At 49.6% G+C, this 24569-nt stretch overlaps 1 pseudogene across 1 annotated transcript in view; it reads right to left on the bottom strand.

The window, feature by feature from the left end:
• Positions 1-24569, bottom strand: part of LOC147108839 (Na(+)/dicarboxylate cotransporter 3-like) — a 54596-nt pseudogene that overhangs the window by 18549 nt on the left and 11478 nt on the right. The window contains exons 4-8 of the transcript XR_015080676.1: positions 23676-23807; positions 23001-23011; positions 21443-21517; positions 9354-9458; positions 713-812 (exon numbers count right to left, since the gene is read on the bottom strand). The product of XR_015080676.1 is annotated as a Na(+)/dicarboxylate cotransporter 3-like (transcript). The remainder of the gene's footprint in view (positions 1-712; positions 813-9353; positions 9459-21442; positions 21518-23000; positions 23012-23675; positions 23808-24569) is intronic.

Genomic DNA, 24569 nt, shown 5'->3' with positions numbered 1-24569 from the left:
GAAGCAGGCTCGAGGGGCTGAATGGCCTACTCCTGCTCCTATCTTCTATTACTGCGTGGCCACGCACATGCGCAGCTTGGGGGGGGGGGGGTGGTGTATAACTGGTGCCGAGCCAAAGAAGGAGAGATTAAGATGGATGGCAAAAGGCTTGGTCAAAGAGGTGGGCTTTAAGCAGGATCTTAAAGGAGGAGAGGGAGGTAGAGGGTTTTAGGGAGGGAGTTTCAGAGTGTGGGGCTCGGGCAGCTGATGGCCAATGGCAGGGTGAAGGGAGGGGATGCACAGTAAGACAGCTTGCTCTGACAAGGCGTGACAGAGCAATAATACAACCGAGGGGCTCACACCACCTTGTACCCTACTCTTGGTTTTTTTCTCTTCTGATTTAGAATATCGTTGAACTTCTGAGATGGTTTATAATCTTGTTATTTACTATCAAAACTAACCACAATTTAAAAATAAATATATTTGGTATATAGAAGCGTGACAAAAAATGTAATCTTTTTTTCTTGGGTTTATTTATCTTTTCTTTTGGCATGTGGCCTGGTCACTGGCTGCAGATTTCTTGCGCGTACACTGAATTATTCGTAAAATGATCAGGAGCGGAACCCTGGCTGACTCTTCTTCTGATCGAGCAAGTAGGGATCGGAAGAACCTCTCCAAGAAGATGGTACAAGATGTTGGTGCTGCACATCATCAATACGTGAATTGAACATACCGTTGGGATTAATTTTCCACTTGAACGAAGGTTTCTGTGAGGGGAAGATGAACCCATTATAATAACAATTGTTATTGCAACCACAGCATCTGTGACATGCCTAGGAGCCAACAGAAGAAAAATAAGCTTGCTTTATAATTTCGCATGCTTAAGATTTTACAGGAAGGTTTGAACTTTTATCTGCTTTTCTTAAGACAGGAAAGATAAATAACTCTATAGAGGATGAACTGAGCTGTGAATGGTCATGAGGTTAAGGGCACATTTTAGGAAGACACTGATAAAATTGCTGCTTAAATAACCTAAATTAACCGCAATGGCTCTCATCTGGACCCCATACCATTACCTCAATAGTCCCCCATGGATCTATCCTTGGTTCCTGTAGTGTCCGTGTGTTGATAAAGACACTGAAGACAGGAGTTGGTTCATAGGTGTTTACTAAGCAAAGTCTGGGGGGAGGGGTTCTAACGGATATACACAATATACAGGCTTATATAGCCCGAGTGGCCATTACCGGAATTACAGCACACCTGGGGTTCTTAAAGGCACATACACTACAATTCCTCCCCTTTTAGTTAACCAGTACATCATATTTTAAGTAATTATTAATTACATGTTATAAGAAAAATAATATACACATTGCTGTAGTTAATTAATTATAAGTCAGTCTCTCAGGAGGCTTCCTGACTCGGTCCAGATAACGCCTCGGTGGTGTAGTAGTTTCTGGTGGTGTAGTAGGTTCTATTGGCAAGGCTGATTCGGCTTGAATGCCAGTGTCGGGTTCATCGGGTTCCAGTACCACCGGATCGGAGGTAGATATGGGTATCTCTACTTCATTGTTAGACGTATAGAGTTGTGGTGTAGGTTGTCCCTTTTCGGATGACTCTATGATTTGGTCAGCATGGCGCCTTATTATGCTTTCTCCGATGTCCACGGTATACATCAGTGGTCCTAGTCGTGTGCAGATAGTTCCAGGCTGCCATTTCTCGGTACGGTAGTCCCGGGCCAAAACCTGTTGACCTATCTGGAAGGTTCTAGTTGGCCTTTCATTCATGCCTTGAAACTGCCGGTTCTCCACGTCCCTTCTGATGTTGGGCTTGACCAAATCCAGCCGGCATCTTAGGTTTCTATTGAAGAACATCATGGCGGGAGTTTGGTTGGTAACCATATGTATTGCATTCCTGTATGCGAATAAGAAGTTATCCACCTTGTGCTGAAGTTTTATGTCTTCATTACCCATGGCCTTTATGGCCTTCTTGAAGGTCTGGACAAACCTTTCAGCCAATCCATTGGTGGCGGGATGGTATGGGGCGGACGTGTAGTGCTTAACCCCATTGTTTTTTTAAGAACTTCCTGAATTCTTCGGACACAAATTGCGGTCCATTATCAGAACAGATCTGTTCTGGCAGCCCATTCCTGGCAAATATGGTCCTTAATACTGTGATGGTTTTTTCCATGGTGGTGGAGGACATCTTTATTACCTCCGGCCACTTGGAGTGTGCATCAACCGCGATTAAGAACATTGAGTCCATAAATGGACCAGCAAAGTCGATGTGTACCCTTTGCCATGGAGATGAGGGCCACTCCCATGGATGTAGAGGGGCTTGTGGTGGAGCGTTTTGGACCTTCTGGCATCCTAGGCAGCTCTTGGTCATTTCTTCGATGTCTCCATCGATACCTGGCCACCATACAAATGCCCTGGCTAGGTTCTTCATTTTCACTCCACCCAGATGCCCCTCGTGAAGCTCCTTTAGCACTTTATCCTGGAGTTTATGTGGAATCACCACTCTGAATCCACACATCAAGGTTCCTCGGCATACTGACAGCTGTTCTCTTCTTTGCGAGAATGCTGGCAACAGTGGTTCGCCATGTGCTGGCCATCCCTTCACTGTTAAATCGTAGACCCGTGAGAGAGTCGGGTCATTTCTCGTCTCCCTTTCAATGGCAGAATTTGTTACTGGTAGACATTCCACTATGGTAGAGTGGAACATCTCCACTGGGTCTACTGTAGGTGCCTCTTCTGCCGTTGGCAACGGTAGGCGCGATAAACCGTCAGCATTCCCATGCTGTTTTGATCTTTTGTATTCTATGTTGTATTGGTGTGCCCCTAGAAAAAGGGACCACCTCTGTAGCCTTTGCGCTGTCATAATGGGAACACCCTTTTTAGGGTTGAATATGGAGATGAGGGGTTGATGGTCAGTCAACAAGGTAAATTTTTGTCCGCGTAGGTAATGGTTGAATTTCTTCACTCCCCATACCAGGCTGAGTGCTTCCCTGTCGATTTGGGCATAGTTACGCTCAGCTGAGTTTAATGAGCGTGACGCAAAAGCTATCGGCCGTTCTGAGCCATCAGGGAATTTATGCGATAATACTGCTCCTATGCCGTAAGGGGATGCATCGCACGCCAGTCTGATTGGCAGTGATGGGTTGTAATGAGCCAAAACTTCTTCGGATGTGATTAAGTCTTTGCATTTATGGAAGGCACGTTTACAGTCTTCGTTCCATTTCCAAATCACTCCTGTTTGTAGCAGTTCATTAAGAGGGTGTAGAAGAGTTGATAAGTTCGGTAAAAATTTATGATAGTAATTTATTAATCCCAGGAACGACCTTAATTGTGAAACATTTTCAGGTGCTGGGGCTTTTGTGACCGCTTCAATTTTTTTCAGGTGATTTATGCAACCCTTCCTTATTAATTATGTGGCCACAAAATGATATTTGATTTTGGAAAAATTCGCACTTGGGGCGATTTGCTCGTAGGCCCCGTTCTCTCAGCCTAGTGAGCACCTGCTCCAAATTGGCAAGGTGCTCGTTGTCGTTTTCTCCTGTTACCAGGATGTCGTCTAGGTAGCATTGAGTACCCGGAATCCCTTGGAGGACTTGCTCCATAGCTCTTTGCCAGATAGCTGGAGCGGATGCTACTCCGAAAACCAGTCGATTGTACTGGTATAGACCTTTGTGTGTATTTATCGTGAGATATTTTTTAGAGGCCTCTTCAACCTCCATCTGTAGATATGCCTGTGCCAAGTCAAGTTTGGTGAAACGTTTCCCTCCGGATAGTGAGGCGAAAATATCTTCTATCCTCGGAAGAGGATACTGTACTGTGTGAAGGACCGGGTTTACAGTCACCTTGAAGTCTCCACAGATGCAAATTTTTCTCTGTTCTTCAGATTTATCATTATTCAATGCTTTCTTCATGACTGGAACGATGGCTGTTGCCCACTCGCTCCAATCTATTTTGGATAATACGCCTGCCTTTTCCAAATTCTCCAGCTCTGCCTCGACTGCTGGACGAATGGCGTATGGCACCGGTCTTGCCTTAAAAAACTTGGGAATTGCTGCATCTTCTACTTTTATTGAGGCGGTGATGCCTTTCAAGGTTCCTAGTTTCTCTTGAAACACTTCTTTGGCGTTGGCCAAGATGTCTTTTAATCGTTCAGGTATGATGTCATCATCGTTTTTTTCCTTACTGGTCACCGTCAGTGCCTGAATGGAGTGCCAGTCTAAACGTATCTTTCTGATCCATTCACGTCCCAACAACGGTGGACCACCATCTTGTAGAATGTATAAAGACAACTTTTGTATCTCTTTGCCGTTGTATACAACAGGCACCCTTATTTTTCCTTTGGGGTATACTTTCTGCCCCGTATATGTTTTTAAGATAATGGATGTGTCTTTTAAAGGTATATGCGGAAATAGCCTCTCGTAATCCCGTCGATTTATTACGGTTAGAGCTGATCCTGTATCTAGCTCCATTTTAACTGGGGACCCTGCTATCGTGAGGGTAACCCAAATGGTTTGGTAATCATCTTTGGCAAGTACATTATGTAATTTGAGACAGCTTAGTCTCTTGTTTTCGGAGTCACTATCGCTCTTCTGGTCTTCGGAGCTACTGTCCATCATCATTTGTACCTTTCTGTACTTTTCTTTATTGATTTTTTTTTTTCTGTCTGTGGATTTATTTTGTCCAGATCGGCATACCCGTGCAATGTGTCCAATCTTTCCGCATTGCCTGCATGCTTTGTCCTTGAACCAGCAGTCCCTCTGGTTATGGGTGGATCTGCCGCAGCGATAACATCTTTCGAAACCGTGTGTCATTTCATGGGTGCCGAAGTCTTGTGTCTTTTGTTGTATCTCTGCAGCTCCTCTTGCTGCTGCTTCGTATGATACAGCCATGCTGAAAGCCTTGTCCAGTGTTAAATCTTTTTCAGAAAGCAGCCTTTTTTGTGTTCCTTCACTTAATAGACCGCAGACTAATTTGTCTCGAAGATAATCTGCTAGTCCTGCCCCGAATTGGCAGTACTTTTATAGCTTTCTTAATTCGGTGAGGTAATCAGCGTTACTTTCATTCTTGTGTTGATTTCTCTTGAAGAATTTGAATCGTTCCGCTATCAGCAGCGGTGTTGGGTTTAAGTGCTCCTGCAGGGTATCAACAATTTCTTTAAAATTCTTGTCCTTTGATTTGGCTGGAGTGATTAAATTTCGTAACAGCCCGTATGCCTTTGCGCCCATTAGGTTCAGCAGTACTGAAGCTTTTTTTTCATCTTCTATTCCATTTGCAGTGCAATATACCTCTACTCTTTCCACATATGTGGTCCAATCCTCTATTTCGCCATCAAAAGCATCAATATTGCCAGACTTAGGCATCTTAGAAAAGATATGGCGCTTCCCGCGCTTTTCTTTCTTTTCTGTAGAAAAGATATAGCGCTTCCCGCGCTTACCCACCGCTGCTGCCGATGACAACGCTGTTTCCCGCGGTTTCCGTTCTTTTTCTTTTTATTTATTTACAGTTGGAGACTCGTTCCCGCCGGACTTTCTCTCCAGGTCTGAACACCGACCTGCTTGCAGCGCCGGCCGTCTCCCGAGTGCTCCCTCCCCGTCCGTTATTGCTTGCCTCTGATTTCGCTGCCTGTCTCAGCTGTAGAGCCAGCCGCTGGAGCCTCAGCCTGACGCCCAGGAAGGATTAGCGCAGTACCTGCTACCAGCTTGGCCAGCTGGTGAAACCACAGCTTCTCTTATTTTCTTGAGTCTTCTGGACGCCCGAGGAATCGATGTCCTTGAGGTGCTGCCGAATTGCAGGTAAGTCCGTTTCCACTTCGTCGCCACTGTAGTGTCCGTGTGTTGATAAAGACACTGAAGACAGGAGTTGGTTCATAGGTGTTTACTAAGCAAAGTCTGGGGGGCGGGTTCTAACGGATATACACAATATACAGGCTTATATAGCCCGAGTGGCCATTACCGGAATTACAGCACACCTGGGGTTCTTAAAGGCACATACACTACAGTTCCCTCTGATTCCTCTCCATGCCGCCCCTTGGTGCATTCATAGGGTCAGCTTCCACATGTAGGCTAATGATAGCCAGCTCTACCTCTCCAACTTGTCTCTCAAGTCGTCCACTGCTTCTGTGTTGTCAAGACTGCTCGCCTAACATGCAGTCTTGAATGAACCACCAGTTTCCACCAGTTCCTGGGAAGGCCGCAGTCAGGAGTGTGATGGAATACTCTCCACTTGCCTGGATGAGTGCAGCTCCAACAACACTCAAGAAGCTCGACACCATCCAGGACAAAGCAGCCCACTTGATTGGCACCCCATTCTCCGCCTTAAACATTCACGCCCTCCACCACCGGCGTACCATGGCTGCAGTGTGTACCATCTACAAGATGCACTGCAGCAACTCGCCAAGGCTTCTTCGGGAGCACCTCCCAAACCCGCGACCTCTTCCACCTAGAAGGACAAGGGCAGCAGGTGCATGGGAACACCACCACCTGCAAGTTCCCCTCCAAGTCACACACCATTCTGACTTAGAAGTATATCGCCGATCCTTCATCGTCGCTGGGTCAAAATCCTGGAACTCCCTCCCTAACAGCACCGTGGGAGTACCTTCACCACACGGACTGCAGCGGTTCAAGGCGGCGGCTCACCACCACCTTCTCAAGGGCAACTAGGGATGGGCAATAAATGCTGGCCTTGCCAGCGACGCCCACATCCCATGAATTCCATCCCCCTCTTTGGCCGCTGTTTCAGGCTGAACCAGATTGTTTGCAAACTTGGTACCTTATTCAACCCTGAGCTGAGTTTCCGACCCCATATCCTCTCCATCACAAAGGCTGTTTAACATCCACCCCCGTAACATCACCTTCTTCTGCCTCTACTTCAGCCCATCTGCGGCTGAAACCCCCATCCATGCTTTTGTCATCTTTAGACTCGACTATTCCAACGCTCTCCCGGCTGGCCTTCCATCCTCTGCCAACATCAATTCATCCAAGATTCTGCAGCCTGTATCCTATCCCGCACCAAGTTCCACCCAGCCACTACCCCTCTCCTCACTGACCCAAAGTCTCAGTCCCCCAATGCTTCCAATTTAAGCCTGAACCTCACATTTAAATCCTTTCTTGGCCGCTCCTCATTATCTCTTCCAACCCTGCAACCCCTCCCCAAAAACTCTGTTTCTCTGACTCGAACGACTTCTGCAACTTCTCCATTAACCTCACCATTGGTTACAGTGACCTCAGCTGCTTGAGACCCCACACTCTGGAATTTCCTCCCTAAATCCTCTGTCTCTCCAACTCCCTCCACTTCTTTCGCCCTCTTTAAAAGCCTCCTGTTTGACCACTCCTCTCTAATATTTCCTTCTTTGGTTTGGTATACAGCACATTTTTTGGTTTTGGTTCTTCAAAGTGCCTTTGGACATTTCACCACGTTCTCTGTAAATGTAAGTTAGTGTTATGTAAACCTATGGAGACTCCAGAGACTCCTGCATGGCCCATCTGAAGGGCGGTTTTCTGGTCGGCAAACCGGCCTGCATAGCTAATGACGGTCCTGAGAGGAAACGTGACAGGTTCACGTGACAGGTGGGCTTTAGGACCATCCAGCCACAAACTCGCCAAAGGGAGGGGAATCCAGGCCATAATCTAGATTTTACTTTAGTTACCCTTATAATATATAATCAATTACAGCACAGAAGGAGGCCATTCTGCCCCACGTGCTTGTGCCGGCTCTTTGAAAGAGCCATCCAATTTACTACATTGCCAAGTTTTGTATCATCCGTGAACTTCGAAATGGCACTCCCTATACCGAAGTTCAGGTCATTTATATATAACAAGAAAAGCAATAGTTCTAATACTGACCACTGGGGGACCCCACTACTTACATCTCTCCAGTCAGAAAAATATCCATACACCACTACTCTCTGTTACCTATCCCTTAGCCAATTACGTACCCAGTTACCACCGTCCTTTTAATCCCATGTGCTTCTACTTTTCAAATAAGGCTGTTATGTGGTAGACTATCCTTTATCCGAAAACCTCGGGACCAGCCGTGTTTCGGTTTTCGGAAAATTTCGGATTTCGGAAGGTATTTTATAAGACTGGGAAATTTGTCGGGGGTGGGTCGGCGGGGGTCCGCGGGGGGGTCGGCGGGGGGTCGGGGGTGGGGGTCGGCGGGGGTCGGGGTCGGCGGGGGGGTCGGCGGGAGTCGGGGTCGGCGGGGGGGGTCGGCGGGGGTCCACGGGGGGGTCGGCAGGGGTCCGCGGGGGGTCGTCGGCGGGGGTCGGGGTCGTGCGCACGACTTACGCTGACCCTCTGCTCAGCGTAAGTCATGCGCCACTCTGGTCATGTCGTGCGCACGACTTACGCTGTACGAAAAAACCTTCGGTTTTTAGAGGGTTTCGGTTTTCGGAAGTTCAGATAAAAGGTAGTCTACCTGTACTTTATCAAATGCCTTTTGAAAGTCCATATATACAACATCTACTACACTACCTTCATCAACCCTCTCTGTTACTTCATCAAAGAACTCAATCAAGTTAGTCAGACACGATTTGCCTTTAACGAATCTGTGCTGACTGTCCCTTATGCTTCTCCTCCAAGTGAGTATTAATTTTGTCCTTGATGATGGTCTCTGGTAGTTTTCCCACCACTGATCCAGGCATTTTTACAATATACAGGACAAAAAATAATTTCTCATCAAAATTCTAACAGGACTAGACAGACTAGATGCAGGAAGGCTGTTCCCGATGGCAGGGGAGTCCAGAACCAGGGGTCACAGTCTAAGGATAAGGGGTAAGCCATTTAGGACAGAGATGAGGAGGAATTTCTTCACCCAGAGAGTGGTGAACCTGTGGAATTCTCTACCAAAGAAGTTAGTTGAGGCCAATTCATTAAATATATTCAAGAAGGAGTTAGATATATTTCTTAAGGCTAAAGGGAATCAAGGGATATGGGGAGAAAATAGGGACAGGGTACTGATGATCAGCCATGATCGCATTGAATGGCAGAGCAGGCTCGAGGGGCCGAATGGCCTACTCTTGCTCCTATGTTCTATGTTTCTATGTAAACAATACGGACACTATGAAAAGAGAGGTTGGAGAAATGATGGGAGAAATCCAGTTAGGTGGTGGAAAGACACCTGAAGAAAGTGCTTCAGAGGAACACTAAGAATATTCTGATAAGGCACTGGGTGGGGCAATGGACTCGCGCACTGCCTGTCACTGGGGCTTAAGTTTTGAATTCAGTCCAACTGCATTTTCTTTCTATCCGAGAGCTGACGTCTCCCTCACCGGGCAGTCTTCGTACCAGAAATGGCCATAAAAGTTCAGCTTGCATGAGTGCTAACAAAAAAACAGAACGTGGCCCGGAGTTTATTGCTTACTTGGGTTGAAAGGCTGTATCCCAACTGCTGACGAACTTGGGATTTCTTGTGAGGAGAAGAACTATAAACAGGCTGAAGAAGGAGCCCACGGCAGCCTCGGCAAACCTGCAACGACAATTGGAGGCAGTAAGTGGAGTAGCGAGAAGGGCGGTGCCAGCGGTCAGCGGAGAACGCAAGAGGACAACACATAGGGGAGGAGAAATTCGGTATCGTCCCGTTTTGGGGCGCCGTTATCGGCCAGGCGCAAAGTTTAGCGCCTGGCGCTAAATTATCGCCTCCGACGGCAAACTTGGCTTCTATCGCCCCTGGAGGTGATTGGAGCGCTAAAATCAGGCGCTTCACACCTGTCTTAAGACGCAAAGGCTGAGGAGCGAGGCGCTACCTCAGAGCGCTGGCGAAGCTCATGTGATGTCAGTCAGCAATGGAACACAGACACACTGGCACCGGCCAGTTCTTAAAGGGGAGGGTCGATCTTGCTCTCCATCCACATCCTGCTCATTGCAGCCTTGAATCTCGGCCTGGAGAGACCTGTACATCAAATCACCTGGAAAGAACAATGGAGAGGCCCAGGGAAAGAGCTCAGAGTGCAGTCCCCATAGTCTCTTCTAAATCGATACAAGGAAGGTCAAATGAAAATGAACCTGCAAAGTGCTGCTCAGTACTCAAAAACTCCTTCACACAGCGTTGAATCTCTCCAGAAGTCTCTCTCTCTCTCTCTCTTAGAATGTGTGGTGCAAAAATGTCACCGACAAAAAAAAGGCAGGAAGCGGTCGCCTTTAAATAGCGCTCCCCTAGTCCCTTTCTGACTGCAAAAACGCTCCCCTCAACCTGTCATTGCTAGCGGCAGGTGGCAAGGCAGGGGGCACCACTCAAAATCCGGTCCGGGGCGCTAACGGGGCGTTGCGCACTCGACTGACATCACGATCTGCCGGCGCAGGAGATCGTGGTGGTAGTGTTTAGCGCCACCGCAAAATGTCTAGTTAATCTCGTAAGTGGCGCAAATATCGCCGCGCCCGGGCGCTGGATGCTTTGAGCCCCATTAGCGCCCTCTTAAGGCACTAACGGGAGGCGCAAACAACTGAATTTTCCCCCCATAGAGTCATAACAGCACAGGAGGAGGCCATTCAGCCCATCGAGTCCGCACCGGCTCTCTGTAGAGCAATTCAGTCAGTCCCATTCCCCCGCTCTATCCCCGTAGCCCTGCAAGCTTAGTTCCCTCAAGTGCCTATTCAGTCTCCCCTTGAAAACATTGAGTGTCTCCGCTTCCACCACTTCCGTCAGCAGCAAGTTCCAGGTCATCACCACTCGCTACGTAAAAAAGTTTCCCCTCACATCCCACCTGTGTCTCTTGCCCAAAACCTTAAATCTGTGTCCCCTAGTCCTTGTACCATCAACTAGAGGGAACAGTCTTACCCCATCTAGCCTATTCAAACCTTGTACATCTCTATCAAATCTGATGTAAAAAGACTACTAAGCACTTGGTTTGAGTATAAAACAAGGCTTGAATCAACTGTTTCACAACCATGAGATTTCTAGTTACATCACTAGTTCCTGGTTACAGAAACATCCTGAGCAAGCTGGGCCCACGCCCGAGTATTTATACTCCTTGGACAGCGCCACCAGCTGGCCGCCCAGTGTTACTTCATGAGTCATGATAAGATTCATGACACCCTCAACCTCCTTTGCTCTAATGAAAAGAAATCCAGCTTCTCCAACCTGTCCTTGTAGCTAAGATCCCCCATCCCCGGAACCATTCTGGTAAATCTCCTCTGCACCCTCTCAAGGGCCTTCACATCCTTCCTAAAGTGTGGTGACCAGAACTGCTTTATAAAGGTTCAGCATAACTTCTCTACTTTTGAACTCAATACCTCTATTTATGAAGCCCAAGATCCCATATGCTTTGTTAACCACTCTCTCAATATGTCCTGCCACCTTCAGGAATCTATTCACATTAACTCCCAGGTCCCTCTGTCCCTGCACACTCTTTAAAACTGTGCCATAAAGTGTATATTGCCTCTCCCTGTTCCTTCTGCCAATAGGCATCGCCTCACACTTCTCCGTATTAAATTCCATCTGTCATTTGTCTGCCCATTCTGCTAGCCTCTCTATGACATGACTAAACAACATGGCGTGGCAACAGTCCCAAATAGCTGGTCACCACATTTTGAAATTCTAGGGCTGCCTACCACATGCGGCGATTCACCTTTCACTAACATTCTGGGTGACTTTTTTTTTAACCACCAATTCTCAGCCTGACTGAACGTTACATGTTAGTTCATGCTCCAGTGTGGCAGAAATGAGGGGAAGGGTACGGGGTGGAGGGACAAAATCAGAGCTTGCAATTTTTCAACGATCAGGTTTGGCTTTACAACTTTCTCCATTGCCTGCTCCCTGGAAGGCTTAACTTAAGCCAGTGAGTAACTGAGCCAGGTGTAGCTGGACAGAAGACCAAGCTGGAGTGCTGGTCTGTGCGGAGTTAGATAGTCTCAGCCGGGACAATGGCAGCAGCGCTGTCATTGGTCTCTACACCCCTAAGTTGGGAGGAGGGAATCGGCTAAGGCTCCCGCTCCCGACTGTGAATAAGCTAACCCCTGCAGCAAGTGTGTGTGTGTGTGTATGCTGGTGAGAGCAGGCTCTGGCTTGGCTTCGACTCCACCCACAGTTGAATAGCTGCCGATACTCACTGCCGGATCATTCGATGATGAATGGCCACTTAATGAAGGTGACGGGTGCCCAGGAGTTAACAGCCTCAGCAGAGGAGGAGGGGAGATATTTGGTGGAAAAAGTGGAAGGTGGGGTGGGGGCAAAAAATGTTCCATAAGCACCAGCGGACCTCCCAGTACCTCAGCCTAGGCCATTCTACATGTGCGAGGCTAGATAGTGCAAGATTTCCAGACATGAATATTGAGACACTTGTGGCGGAGCCACCCAAGGACTCAGATCGTTTGTACATAATTCCTTTAACAGCATGTTAGCCACAACCGGTGTCTGTATCTTTATCTGTACTGTTTAACTGAGCAGAGCGCGGTCACTTTAACGGCGCGGTCAAAACGTGATGACGTCATGCCGTTCATCACGTGATCCCCCACTGGCGGGAAGAACGTGATGACGTCATGACGTCAGCGAGGGATCGGCCCCAGCAGTCCTCGTGGAGCCTCTGAAGAGAGCAGACCTGTATTCGACCTTGTCCTGCAGTTTCTTGTTAAAACTGGTTTGTTTCATTAAAGTTCGTTTGATTGATTGCCTGAGCAGAACTCAGTCTTTTCGTTAGGAACTCCCGTTCCTACATTGGTGACCCCGACTTTTGCGAACGGATTTCGCAGAAGAATTACAGAATGGAAACGAACGCCATGTCTCTTAAACTGCCACAGTTTTGGGAGCAGCAACCAGCCGCCTGGTTCATCCAAGCTGAAGCCCACATCGCCATCCGGAACATCGTCGCGGATCCGACCTGTTACTACTACGTGGTCTCCGCCCTCGACAGCGTCACTGCCTCGTGGATCGTCAGCCTACTCGGTAATCCTCCCGCGGACGGCAAGTATGATACCTTAAAGGCGTGGCTGCTTCAAGTCTTCGGACTCTCCAAGTCAGAGCGCGCTCGCCGCCTCCTAGCTATGCCCGGCCTCAGGGACTCCAAACCGTCCGAGCTCATGAGCCAAATGCTCACACTCTTAGGTGCCGAACCAGAATGTTTCCTTTTTAGGGAGCTGTTCCTCTGCCAATTCAGGCAGCCCTAGCCAGTTCAGAAGTCACGGACTGCGCAGAGCTTGCTGCCGAAGCAGATAAGATTTTCGCAGTCACCCAGCAGTGCTGTGCTGCCATGAGGCGCTCATCCCCCATGGACGCGGCGCCAGCTCCTCACGCAGCAGGCTGGTGCTCCTACCACGCCCGTTTTGGCGCGAAAGCCCGACGCTGCCGCTCTCCCTGCAGCTTTTCGCCCAAAAAAAAACCCAACAAGGCCCCTGCAGCGTTCCTGGCGAAGGAGGACCGGGTCTAACAGGTGTTCCACGGCTGCGATGGCCATCGGATCTTCGGGGAAACTTCTGTTCATAACCGACTCCCTCTCGGGTCGACGTTTCCTTTGCGACACCGGGGTGCAGTGCAGCATCCTGCCTGCGTCGAACCTCGATCTCCAAGCTGGGGGCCATGGACTTTCCCTCAAGGCAGCTAATGGCGCAGCCATTCGTACGTTCGTAAAGCGGCGGGTCCAAGTGTGTTTCGGCGGTCAGCGCTTCTATTGGGAATTTGTCACGGCCAAAGTCTCACAAGCCATCCTCGGGGCGGATTTTCTGTGTGCTAACGGTTTCTTCGTCGACGTCCGGCACCACCGGTTGATCAACGCGGCCACCTTCCACTCGATTCTGTGCCACCGCGGTAATGCCGTGTCGTGCTCTGTCGCCTGCGCGTTCCCATCTCTGGATGCCTTCACTCGCCTCCTCGGAGACTTCCCGGAGCTGACCAGGCCCACCTTCTCCTCCTCGGTCATGAAGCATGGGGTTGAGCATCATATTACCACCACTGGCTCCCTGGTTTATGCACGGTCTTGATGGCTGGAACCCGGCAAGCTCGCGGCTGCGAAGGCGGAGTTCGACACAATGGAGCGGCTGGGGATTATTCGCCGGTCGAATAGTCCCTGGTCTTTGCCGCTCCACATTGTTCCGAAGTCTGGCGGCGGCTGGCGACCATGCGGCGACTACCAACGCCTGAACGACGCCACTACTCCTGACCAGTACCCGATCCCGCACATTCAGGATTTCTCGGCCCATTTGGCGGGAAAGTCCATCTTTTCAAAAGTTGACCTCGTCCGTGGGTATCACCAGGTTCCCGTGCACCCGCAAGACGTTCCAAAAACCGCAGTAATCACTCCGTTCGGTCTTTTTGAGTTCCTGCGGATGCCATTCGGTTTAAAGAACGCGGCACAGGCTTTCCAGCGTTTAATGGACTCTGTGCTTCGCGACCTACCCTTCATTTTCGTCTACCTCGACAACATCCTCATCGCCAGCAATAGCAAGGAAGAGCACATCGGCCATTTACGTGCCCTCTTTTCTCACCTCAGCCAGCATGGTTTAATCATCAACCCAGCCAAGTGCCAGTTCGGCCTGCAGCGGATCGATTTTTTGGGACACCGCATAACATCAGACGGCGCGGTCCCCTTACTGACGAAGGTGGAGGCTGTTACCGCTTTCCCGCGCCCACAGACCATCAGGGCCCTGCAAGAGTTCCTCGGGATGGTCAACTTCTATCACCGATTCGTCCCTAAGGCGGCTCTGCTTATGCAGCCATTGTACGAGGCCCTCAAGGGCAAGTCCGGTAAAGACCCAATCAGCTGGACAGCTGAGATGGACCAAGCCTTCGTCAACACAAAGAGCGCCTTGGCGAACGCAACCATGCTGGCGCACCCGCTTCCAGGTGCCACCATCGCCCTTACCATGGACGCATCGGACTATGCCATCGGCGCAGTACAGGAGCAGTGGGTCAATGGCACGTGGCAACCGCTGGCGTTTTTCAGCCGTCAGCTACGGAAGAATGAGCGCAAATACAGCACTTTTAATCGAGAGTTGCTGGCCCTTTTCTGGCCATCCGCCATTTCCGTTTTTTATTAGAAGGACGTCACTTCACGGCTTTTGTCGACCACAAGCCACTGACTTTCGCCATGGCTAAAACCACCGAACCGTGGTCAGCTCGTCAACAACGTCACCTGACGTTTATTTCTGAATTTACCACGGACATTCAACATGTGTCTGGTAAAGACAACCTGGTAGCGGATTGCCTCTCCCGTGTGACGGTCAATGTGGTTCACCTGGGGATTGACTACACCCTCATGGCGGCAGATCAGGCCTCGGACCCAGAGGTCCAATCCTACAGAACCGTCCAATCCAGTTTCCAAGCGGCCGACGTCAGTTTCCAGGCCGCAGGCACCACGCTCCTTTGCGACGTCTCCATGGGCGTTCCCCGACCTATCGTGCCAGTCGCATGGCAGCGGAAAGTGTTTGACGCCATACACGGGTTGTCGTACCCTGGTATGAAGGCTTCACAACGGCAAATGTCGGCGAAATTCGTATGGAAGGGTATACACCTCGACGTTCGTGACTGGGCCAACACCTGCGTTGTGTGCCAGAAGGCCAAGGTCCAGCGTCATGTCAAAGCTCCAGTGGCTATGTTTGCTGTCCCGGAGCACCGTTTCGACCACGTGCACGTGGACCTGGTGGGACCACTTCTGCCTTCCCACGGTTATACTCATCTCCTCACTATGGTGGACCGCACCACTCGGTGGCCAGAGGCAATTCCTTTGGTTTCCACCACTTCGGCAGACGTCGCTAGAGCCTTCATCTCATGTTGGGTTGCTCGTTTCGGGGTACCAGCGGACATCTCTTCCAATCGGGGGCCACAATTCTCCTCGGAGCTCTGGAACGCTGTAGCTCAGGGGCTCAGCACCAAGCTTCATCGCACCACTGCCTATCATCCACAGGCGAACAGCCTTTGCAAGCGATTCCACAGGTCGCTTAAAGCCGCCCTACGGGCCAGTCTTCAAGGTGCAGGGTGGGTGGACAGACTCCCATGGGTACTTCTGGGTCTGCGGACGGCGCCCAAAGAAGACCTGCAATCGTCCTCGGCGGAACTTGTTTTTGGCCAGCCTCTCCGAGTTCCAGGTGATTTTCTACCTTCTCCCACGGAGCCATGGTCCGCCTCTCAACAACTCGTCAGCCACCGGGAAGCGGCCAGATGCTTCGCTCCGGTGCCTACATCGAATCACGGCCTGCAGAGCTCCCACGTGCCGGCGGAGCTGAAGAGCGCCGAGTACGTCTTTATCCGCCACGACGCTCACCGAGATCCGCTCAAGCCCCCGTACACAGGTCCGTTCCACGTCATCGAGTCGGGAGACAAATCCTTTGCGGTCGACATCGGAGGGAAGCCGGGTCATATTTCGGTGGACCAGTTGAAGCCGGCTCATTTGGACCTGGATCGTCCAGTCGTCACCGCTCAACCACCGAGGCGTGGTCGCCCGCCCGCAGCCGCCGTGCCAGACCAACCTCAGCCGCCCGCCACTTCGACCACAACCGCCGCGCCGGCTCAACCACAGCCGCCCGACAACTCAACCATCGTCCATCAGCTTCCTCTGCCAGGCTATCGAAGTCGCACAGACAGACTGGTCAGGCCTCCTCAACGTCTCACTTTTACTGCTAAAGACAATACTGGGGGGGCGAATGTGGCGGAGCCACCCAAGGACTCAGATCATTTGTACATAATTCCTTTAACAGCATGTTAGCCACAACCGGTGTCTGTATCTTTATCTTTAACTGTACTGTTTAACTGAGCAGAGCGCGGTCACTTTAACGGCGCGGTCAAAACGTGATGACGTTCCTACATTGCAACAGTGACTACACCTCAAAAGTACTTAATTGGCTGTAAAGCAGTTTGGGACGTCTTGAGGTCATGAAAGGCGCAATATAAATGCAAGTCCTTTCTTTTTTTCTTTCAGAGTCCAGGAAGGACAGTGATCGGAAGATACTTTATCCCTACACATGGCCAGGGGCACTGTGGTCAATTGTCACACCTTCACAGGCCCCTGGCTAGTATCAACTAAGTCAATGCACACCAGAGATCAAACCTGGAAGTTTCCTAGTATGTATGGTTTACCCTGTCAAGTCCTGCAAGAATTTTATATGTTTCAATGAGATCACCTCTCATTCTTCTAAACTCTAGAGAAAATAGGCTTAGTCTACTCAATCTCTCCTCATAGGACAATCCCCCCATCCCAGGAATCAGTCTGGTGAACCTTTGTTGCACTCCCTCTATGGCAAGTATATCCTTCCTTAGGTAAGGAGACCAAAACTGTACACAATACTCCAGGTGTGGTCTCACCAAGGCCCTACATAATTGCTGCAAGACTTCTTGGGGGGAAAAATTCAGTTGATTTGCGACTCCCGTTAGCGCCCGGGCGTGGCGACGCCAATGCCTCCTGCGAAATTCAGTGGGAGGGTTAGCGGCGGCGAGAACCGTTAGCGCACCGCGACGCTGCGTCTCCGACGATAATGTCATCGCCGTGCACAGTGCCCTGCTCACGCTCTGGCTGTGATCTTCGGTAGTGCCCCGACTTACCGGCGGACGCTATGTCCGACAGGGTCAAGGGGGCCTACCTGTGGCCGGGGCGACGCAAATTAAAGGGGAGGTGCCGAGCGGCCATTTTTGTTGCTGGCCGCCTGCCAGCACCTTCCACCGTTGCTGTCCCCGGCCTCCCGTTCCGCCCCCCCGCGGGGTGCCGGCTGCGCTCCGTGACTCCGGGTCGCGCTGCGCTAGGCACCTCCCCTTTAATAAGGGGAGGAAGGCCTGCAGTACCGTGGCGCTATGTGCCGCAGCGCCATGCGCCCCAAGAGGGAGGCGAGGTGCTTCCAGTAGTGCCCCGCTTCTCTCCTGGGCTGCTACCAGTGAATTTCGGGCGTGAGGGCACTAATGTTTTTGGGGCGCTAAAAGTAGCGCCCGTCAAAGTTAGCGCCCCAAAACGGGCGTGATTCAATTTTGCCCCCTTTTACTCTTATACTCAAATCCTCTTGTAATAAAAGCTTGAGAAACTTCAGCTCAGAGTTGTCGAGCTGGAGTCTGAGGTTCAGACATTGCGGGGCATCAGGGAGGAGGAGAGTTACCTGGACACTTTGATCCAGGAGGCAGTCACACCCTTTAGATTAGGTAGGGGTACAAGTCTGGTTAGTGTTCAGGGACAGGAGTCCCACAGTGCTGTTAGGTAGGGAGTTCCAGGATTTTGACCCAGCGACGATGAAGGATCGGTAATACACTTCTAAGCCAAGATGGTGTGTGACTTGGAGGGGAACTTGGAGGTGGAGGTGTTCCCATGCCCCTGCTGCCCTTGTCCTTCTAGGTGGAAGAGGTCGCGGGATTGGCAAGTTGCTGCAGTGCATCTTGTAGATGGTGCACACTGCAACCACAGTACGCCGGTAGTGGAGGGAGTGAATGTTTAAGGTGGTGGATGAGGTGCCAATCAAGCGGGCTGCTTTGTCGTGGATGGTGTCGAACTTCTTGAGTGTTGTTGGAGCTGCACTCATCCAGGCAAGTGGAGAGTATTCCATCACACTCCTTACTTGTGCCTTGTAGATGGTGGAAAAGCTTTAGGGAGTCAGGAGGTGAGACACTCGCCGCAGAATACCCAGCCTCTGACCTGCTCTTGTTGCCACAGTATTTATGTGGCTGGTCCAGTTAAGTTTCTGGTCAATGGTGACTCCCAGGATGTTGATGGTGGTGGATTCAGCGATGGTAATGCCGTTGAATGTCAAGGGGCGGTGGTTAGACTCTCGCTTATTGGAGATAGTCATTGCCTGGCACTTCGGTGGCGCAAATGTTACCTGCCACTTATCAGCCCAAGCCTGAATGTTGTCCAGGTCTTGTTGCATGCGGGCATGGACTGCTTCATTATCTGAGGAGTTGTGAGTGGCACTGAAAACTGTGCAGTCATCAGCGAACATCCCCATTTCTGACCTTACGTTGGAGGGAAGGTGATTGATGAAGCAGCTGAAGATGGTTGGGCCTAGGACAATGCCCTGAGGAACTCCTGCAGTGATGTCCCGGGGCTGTGATGATTGACTTTCAACCACCACAACCATCTTCCTTTGTTCTACGTATGACTCCAGCCAGTGGAGAGTTTTCCCCCGATTCCCACTGACTTCAGTTTTACTAGGGCTCCTTGATGCCAGACTCGGTCAAATGCTGCCTTGATGTCAAGGGGAGTCACTCTCACCTCACCTCTGGAATTCAGCTCCTTTGTCCATGTTTGGACCAAGGCTGTAATGAGCTCGGGAGTCGAGTGGTCTTGGCAGAACCAAACTGGGCATCAGTGAGCAGGTTATTGGTGAGTAAGTGCCGGTTGATAGCACTGTCGATGACACCTTCCATCACTTTGCTGATGATTGAGAGTAGACTGATGGGGCGGTAACTGGCCGGATTGGATTTGCCCTGCTTTTTGTGGAGTTTTCCACACTGTCGGATAGATGGCAGTGTTGTAGCTGTACTGGAAAAGCTTGGCTAGAGGCGCGGCTAGTTCTGGAGCACAAGTCTTCAGCACGACAGACGGGATGTTGTCGGGGTCCATAGCCTTTGCTGTATCCAGTGTGCTCAGCCATTTCTTGATATCACGTGGAGTGAATCGAATTGGCTGAAGACTGGCTTCTGTGATGGTTGAGACTCAGGATGAGGCCGATATGGATCATCCACTTGGTACCTCTGGCTGAAGATGGTTGCAAACGCTTCAGCCTTGTCTTTTGCACTCACGTGCTGGGCTCCACCATCATTGGGGATGGGGATATTCATGGAGCCTCCTCCTCCCATTAGTTATTTAATGGTCCACCACCATTCACGACTGGATGTGGCAGGACTGCAGAGCTTTGATCTGATCCATTGATTGTGGGATCGCTGAGCCCTGTCTATAGCATGCTGCTTCCGCTTTTTAGCATGCATATAGTCCTGTGTTGCAGCTTCCCCAGGTTGGCACCTCATTTTAGGTACGCCTTGTGCTGCTCCTGGCATGCTCTTCTACGTACCTTATTGAACCAGGGTTGGTCCCCTAGCTTGATGGTAATGGTAGAGTGAAGGATATGCCGGGCCATGAGGTTACAGATTGTGGTGGAATACAATTCTGCTGCTGCTGATGGCCCACAGCACCTCATGGTTGCCCAGTTTTGAGCTGCTAGATCTGTTCGGAATCTGTCCCATTTGGCATGGTGGTAGTGCCACACAACACGATGAAGGGTGTTCTCAGTGTGAAGACGGGACTTCATCTCCACAATGACTGTGCTGTGGTCATGGACAGATGCATCTGCGACAGGTAAATTGGTGAGGACGAGGTCAAGTAGGTTTTTCCCTCGTGTTGGTTCTCTCACCATCTGTCGCAGGCCCAGATTGGCAGCTATGTCCTTCAGAGCTCTGCCAGCTCGGTCAGTAGTGGTGCTACCGAGCCACTCTTGGTGATGGACATTGAAGTCCCCCACCCAGAGTACATTCTGTGCCCTTGCTACTCTCAGTGCTTCTTCCAAATGGTGTTCAACATGGAGAAGTACTGATTCATCAGTTGAGGGAGGGCGGTAGGTGGTAATCGGCAGGAGGTTTCTTTGTCCATGCTTGACCTGAAGCCATGAGACTTCATGGGGTCCGGAGTCAATGTTGAGGACTTCCAGGGCCAGTCCTTCCCGACTGTATACCACTGTGCCGCCACCCCTGGTGGGTCTGTCCTGCCGTTGGGACAGGGCATACCCAGGGATGGTGATGGAGGAGTTTGGGATATTGGCTGATGTAATGTAGGGCAGAGTATAAATCAGGAAATTAGAGGCGCATGTGACAAGGGTAATACAGTAATCATGGGGGACTTTAATCTACAGATAGACTGGGCAAACCAAAATTTGCAGTAAGTGTGGAGGACGAATTCATGTAATGTATACAAGATAGTTTTCTAGATCAGTATGTTGAGGAACCAACTAGGGAACAGGCTATTTTAGATCTAGTATTGTGCAATGAGAAAGAGTTAATTAATAACCCTGTAGTAAAGCAGCTCTTAGGGAAGAGTGAGCACAATATGATAGAATTTTATATTAAGTTTGAAAGTGATTTAGTTAAATCCGAAACTAGGGTCTTAAATCTAAACAAAGCAAACTGCGTAGGTATGAGGGGCGAGTTGGCTAAGGTAGATTGGGAAACTACACATTAAAAGCTATGACAGTAGACAAGCAATGGCTAGCACTTAAAGAATTAATACATAATTTACGTAATTTGTAAAAATGAAATGAATTTGGGTCAACCACTGCCCAGTTCCAAGTTAACGGGAGTTAAGTGCACCCAATTTGGCACTAGGTCAGTAATCTTACGCAGATAGACAACGAGGCTGCCTGATGTTGGAGAGATTATTAGGGACGGCTCTTTTGAAATTGGATTTAAAGCACATTGCGTGGGTTCCAGTTACGCAGACCTAGATCCAAAAGGGCTGCAGAATGTACCAGCCGCGGGCTGGGGCTGACTTCAACATCTTTTGTTTTATTACCGTACACAACTACAGCCAAGGCCGAAGCACATTCATTGCAGTAAATACTCACCTCATTGGCCCCAGCTGTGCGTATTCTTCCACGATTACAGCTTTCGCTCTGGCTTCTGATTCCGTAACTTTCCAGCTGAGCGATCTAAGGAACGAAAAAAAGAATTGAAAATGAGAATAAGGTTGAAAAATTCAGGAAATCCAAAAACGAAACCAGGAAACGCTGTAAACACACAAGGGAAAAGACAGAGTAACATTTCAGTCGTGTAGCTTTCATTAGAACTCTAGGTTCTGAAATGTTAACTAATATATTTCCTTTTTTCAGGCGATGAAAGGCCTACTGTGTATTTCCAGAAATTTCTATTATGAGTGACTGGGGCTCGAGTTCTCATTCCGGATGAGCACATTTTCCATATTTTAATTTGGTGTGCCAGAGTTTTGCTATTTTGCCTTTTAATTGAGGTTGTGCAATGCGTTAGTTGTACTAATACGCCAAGCAGTGGTGGGACATTTAACTCTCTCCATGATCACAGGAATGCGGTTCGGTGGATAAGAAGTGACATGAATCAACTGAGTGGCCTGCGGGTGGCACTGTCCAGGGAGAGTATAAATACTCGGGCACAGGCCCAGCTTGCGCAGGACATTCTTAACAGGAACTAGTGAAGGACACAACTAGACCTCCATGTTGTAAAACAGTTGATTAAAGCTTTGTTTAACGCTTAGACCAAGTGCCTAGTAGTTTTCTTACGTCAAGAAGGTTAATAAAATTAATAGAATCATACAGCACAGAAGGAGCTCATTCAGCCCATTGTTCCTGTGCCGGCTCTTTGAAAGAGCTCTCCAGTTAGTCCCACTCCCCTGCTCTTTCCCCATAGCCCAGCCAATTTTTCCTTTTCAAGTATTTATCCAATTCCCTTTTGAAAGTTATTATTGTATCTGCTTCCACCGCCCTTTCATGCAGTGGATTCCAGATCGCAACAACTCACTGTCAGCCAGTGGATTAGTTGGTAGCACTTTGGCCTTCAGAAGGTTGTGGGTTCAAAGTTCCACTCCAGGAGACTTGAGCACAAAAATCTAGACTGACACTAGAGGGAGTGCTGCACTGTCGGAGGTGCCGTCTTTCGGATGAGACGGTAAACCGAGGCCTCATCTGCTCTCTCAGGTGGATGTAAAAGATCCCATTGCACTATTTCGAAGAAGAGCAGGGGAGTTATCCCTGGTGTCCTGGCCAATATTTATCCCTCAATCAACATAACAAAAAAACAGATTATCTGGTCATTATCACCTTGCTGTTTGTGGGAGCTTGCTGTGCGCAAATTGGCTGCCGCGTTTCCCACATTACAACAGTGACTACACTTGAAAAAGCACTTCATTGGCTGTAAAGCACTTTGGGACGTCCGGTAGTTGTGAAAGGCGCTATATATTTAATTAAATGGCATTTTAATTCATTTTAAATACGTAATTTTTTTTTACAATTTATTTCATGTGTTGGTGTATTTTTTAAATGATCCCCATTCATACCTATTGGAGTTCCGTATGGAACTCCAATAAGTATGAATGGGGATTCCCTTCTTTTATTGGTTGGGATGGCCCTCGTGATCCCAGGGACGCCTACGAACCGCCGCCATCCCTGGGATACGGGGACCTCTGCCCGTGCGGACCCGGAGAGGCCCAGGATTGCGAGCCTCCGTAGCTCCCAGGCCACCAGGTACATTGGTAGAATTTTTGCAGGTCGGAGGCATCCGCCCGCGGAAGCCTCCTATCACAAATGTTGGCTCAATGTCCATTTACCGTCTATTTGTGATGCTATGCAAACATAGAAACATAGAAGATAGGAGCAGGAGTAGGCCATTCGGCCCTTCGAGCCTGCTCCACCATTCAATGTGATCATGGCTGATCATCCAAATTCAGTACCCTGTCCCTGCTTTCTCCCCATATCCTTTGATCCCTTTAGTCTTAAGAAATATATCCAGCTCCAGGGGGGTAATTTTGAATATGGACGATATTGTATGAAGTGCGATATCGGCTCGGCCACTCGGAAACACCTCTCCTGATTTTCGTTTCTATTGAAAATTGGCATTTAACGAGTGGCCGAGCCGATTATCGCGTGTTTTACACTTACCGTCCTAAGTCAAAATGACTCCCACTGAATCCCCGCAACACCACCCTGCAGGTGAATAGATTACTTATAGAAGCCGACACTGATACATGCCCGCGCAGTACGGAAACACACGACAGACATCAGCTTTTTACTTGGTGTTTACTACATTTATGTTCCGTGCCCACTATCCCACCTTGTACCTTAGGTTGAATCCGCCATATAGGAATGAGAGCCAGAGCCACCCGAATATCAGGAGCAGCACAGAGAGAGGGAAGGCAAATAGGAACCAGGAGCCGAAATTCAACTCATCTGACAGAGGAAAATCCTGACACGACAAAAGAACTCAAACTATAAACGCATCAACATGTAGATTGATACAATTATTAAGGATTAATTACATGGATTACATAGAATTTACAGCACAGAAATAGGCCATTCGGCCCAACTGGTCTATGCTGGTGTTTATGCTCCACACAAGCCTCCTCCCAACCTCTTCATCTCACCCCATCAACATATCCTTCTATTCCTTTCTCCCTCATGTGCTTATCTAGCTTCCCCTTAAAAGCAGCTATGCTATTTGCCTCAACTACTCCCTGTGGTAGCAAGTTCCACATTCTAACTTCTCCTGAATTCCTTCTTCTTCTTCTTCTTCTTAGGCAGTCCCTCGGAACCGAGGATGACTTGCTTCCACATTAAAAACTAGCTGGAGTGCCCGGCGGTGCCGAGGGTTTTTTGAGGGCATGTTGTTGTTGGAAGAGAGAGAGAGAGAGACTGGGGGGAGAAGAGAGAGACTGGGGGGAGAGAGTGACTGGGGGGAAGAGAGAGAAAGAGAGAGAGACTGGGGGGAAGAAAGAGAAAGAGAGAGAGACTGGAGGGAAGAGAGAGAGACTGGGGGGAAGAGAGAGAGAGACACGGGGGAGTGAGAGAGAGAGAGACTGGGGGGAGAAGAGAGAGCCGGGGGGGGGGGGGAGAAGAGAGAGACGGCGGGGGGGAAAGAGAGAGACGGGGGGGAAGAGAGAGACGGGGGGAAGAGAGAGACGGGGGGAAGAGAGAGACGGGGGGGAAGAGAGAGAGAGAGAGAGAGACT

This window comes from Somniosus microcephalus, chromosome 13 (genome assembly GCF_052327205.1).
Source record: "Somniosus microcephalus isolate GS21.2 chromosome 13, FLI_Smic_1.0, whole genome shotgun sequence".
Lineage (NCBI taxonomy): Eukaryota > Metazoa > Chordata > Chondrichthyes > Squaliformes > Somniosidae > Somniosus > Somniosus microcephalus.
Note: the sequence above shows the minus strand (reverse complement) of the source record. Positions and strands in the feature narration are given on the sequence as shown.